Source organism: Acomys russatus, chromosome 3, assembly GCF_903995435.1.
Source record: "Acomys russatus chromosome 3, mAcoRus1.1, whole genome shotgun sequence".
Classification (NCBI taxonomy): domain Eukaryota; kingdom Metazoa; phylum Chordata; class Mammalia; order Rodentia; family Muridae; genus Acomys; species Acomys russatus.
The window spans coordinates 78659762-78662677 of NC_067139.1; positions in this window are offsets into that span (position 1 = coordinate 78659762).

A 2916-nucleotide genomic window follows, 5' to 3' on the forward strand; every position below is an offset into this window, starting at 1 on the left:
ACTAGGTGACAATCATTATTCATATCTGGTAATTACGGGCCACTGGCCCTGAAAGGCCTTGCCCCCTTGTGGTTGACAAGCACCTCAGAGCCCATCTAGGGTCCACAGCTGATTCCTTGATTCCATCTATATCTAGCAATGATTCTGTGAAGCTGGTCCCTCCACGGCCTCCTGGGAAGGAAACACACAGTGAGCCAGGGAACACAGTCTTGGAGCAACATGTTAGTGGCAGAATGGTGTTAGGAATAAGGCCCAGGGACTTATTCCTGGGTCAGTGTAAGAAAAGGAAAAGGAAGGAAGCTAAATGAGATGCTGTAGCCCCAGAACACTGCCTGGGATCTCCATGCCTCAGTACAGATCTCTGTGTGGCTCTGCCCTGTGATCTACAGACAAGGACATGAGACGCTGTAGCCCCTGCCCCGGAACACTGCCTGGGATCTCCACGCCTCAGTACAGATCTCTGTGCGGCTCTGCCCTGTGATCTACAGACAAGGACATGAGACGCTGTAGCCCCTGCCCCGGAACACTGCCTGGGATCTCCATGCCTCAGTACAGATCTCTGTGCGGCTCTGCCCTGTGATCTACAGACAAGGACATGAGACGCTGTAGCCCCTGCCCCGGAACACTGCCTGGGATCTCCATGCCTCAGTACAGGTTTCTGTGCGGCTCTGCCCTGTGATCTACAGACAAGGACATGAGCAGCAATGGACAGCCAACCTGTTAGGGAGGAGCCGGGGAGCCTAGCAAAGGGACTTGTCCAGGGTGACCACATACTGATTGGAAAGCCTGGGCACTGATCAAACAGACCTGTGAGGCTTAGGCCTGCCTAGTTTATAGTGCATGGTGCTACACCACCTAAAAAAACAAAGAGAAAATATAAAGCCCATATGAAATGCATCCCAGTAAGACCAAACACACCTGGAGTGAGTTCTTTGGGACTTAAATCTGTAAAGTTTTCCATAGATTTTTTTTTTTCATTGTCTGAGTCTGCACCTTTAAGTTTCTGCATCTTAAATGACCCCACTACCATCACCACCCCCCCACCCCCCGCCGTGGGATAAAATTGAGAAGCTGTAGCCATGGGCAGTCGCAGCATGACTCAGGTCCCCTTCTGCAGCTTTGGAACATCTGTTTTACCCTGTCTTTTCCATGCACACCCTTGTTGCTTTGCACAGAGCATAGCTGCAATCTTCTCTGAACGTCTTAAAGCCCAGGAAACCAAGAGATGCAGAGATCTGGGACCCGGCTCATCACCAAGTCTTTTGTGAGGCTCTTTCTATGGCCCCAGGCGCCCTGGCACAGCTGCTGGTAGTTACGTTCCACACCAGCAGCTCTAGCATTTGGGAAGTGAAACTCATTTTTTTCCCTCTCTGGATTATGAAAGCCCGGGGCAAGGGAGACGAAGAAAGTAGCAGTCAGAGGAAATCGGTATTGGAAGCATCAGGTGTAGCAAGGAGGTCAGAACAGTTTTTGTTTTCGGTTATGGCGTTTTATTTCAGCGTTGACAATCTTTCTCTTGAATGGAAATGGCAGAACTGCTTTCATAAAGATGGGAACAAAGGTTGATAGTTCTAGAGGGCTCAACATTTGACCTGCAGGTCCTTATATTGAGTTACACTCTGAACAGAGTCTTTCTTTCTATTTAGAATAATTGCTTTTGGAAATAGTCAATGAGGTTCTCTTGCCCGTGATCTTCAGGCATGTGTCATATTAATTTAATTGTACCATTTAATAAGGGAATCACAGTCTCATTTAACTTTCCAACAGTGTGTGGTTTTTACTTTATTAATAAAGCCAGTTGCTTTCTTGGAGTCTGGATCTCCTTTGTAACAAAGGCTTGGTTCTTGTTTTAGCATTAGTACTAAGACCCACCTGGCTGCTGAACATGGACCAAAAGAAAAGCTGTTCAAAAAGAGGAAGAAATTGCACATAGTGGGGAGCTCTGCAGAGTTTCAGAGATTCAAGGATGTGGGTGACTTTGAAGCAAATTGTGTTTATTCTTGCAAAGTTGCAAAATTATATGCCATGTAATGTTTGCATTTGGAGAAATTAATTAGGTTAGAAATACAATTAAACTGATTTAGTGTCATAGGACAAAAATAAAAAGGCCTGTCACAGCTTCCTGACTCTCCTACCCCAGAAAGGCTCTTAGGAGAACATTTAAAACATAAGCTTTTGTTCCTTCAAGCTTAGAGCTCAGGTCAGATGGACCCTGCAGTGTGGCTGAAAAATCTCAAAGAGTCATGCAGAAATGTGTCATCTGACCTGCTGTTCTTCCAAAGAGATATGAAAAATGTGTTTCTTGCTGAGATAACTTGAAATCAAATAAACACAATCTTAATTCATTCTAAATAGTTCTATATTTTAAGTCTAAACAATTGTACACAAAGCATATGGCTTACAAGTTTATTTACTTTTCTTAGGTGTGTAGTGGAGGTGTTGAATTTTCTTCTTCCAGTTACATGTTTGATTTTTTTTACATGTTTGATTTTTAAGAGTAGAGTATACATTTAAAACCAAGAGAACATATCCTCCACAGAGCAGAGGAGACTTCAGAAAAGCTGGCAACAAACTGAACAATATCTCCCTATGTAAAATTGGTTCTGGCCATTGTTTTTATTTATCTAAAATAATAGTACTCACTCAAGTCTGTAATAGCAGTCATGGCTGAAGAGAGTTTGCTTAGAGTATTACATCTCCTATCTTCTCCCTTCTTTAAAGAATTTCCAAGGAGAAACTCTGAATGTGGATTGGATTTAGGAAGAGAAGCAAAAGCAAAGCTTTCCTGAAACTTCCCAATGTAGGATGTCATTTCAGATTGTCGGAAGATATTTCATTCTTTTTTTGTTTGCTCTTGTTATTGAGCGAAGAAGAGTAGGAGCAAATTTGCCTTACTCTTTGAGGACTGTGAGGTTT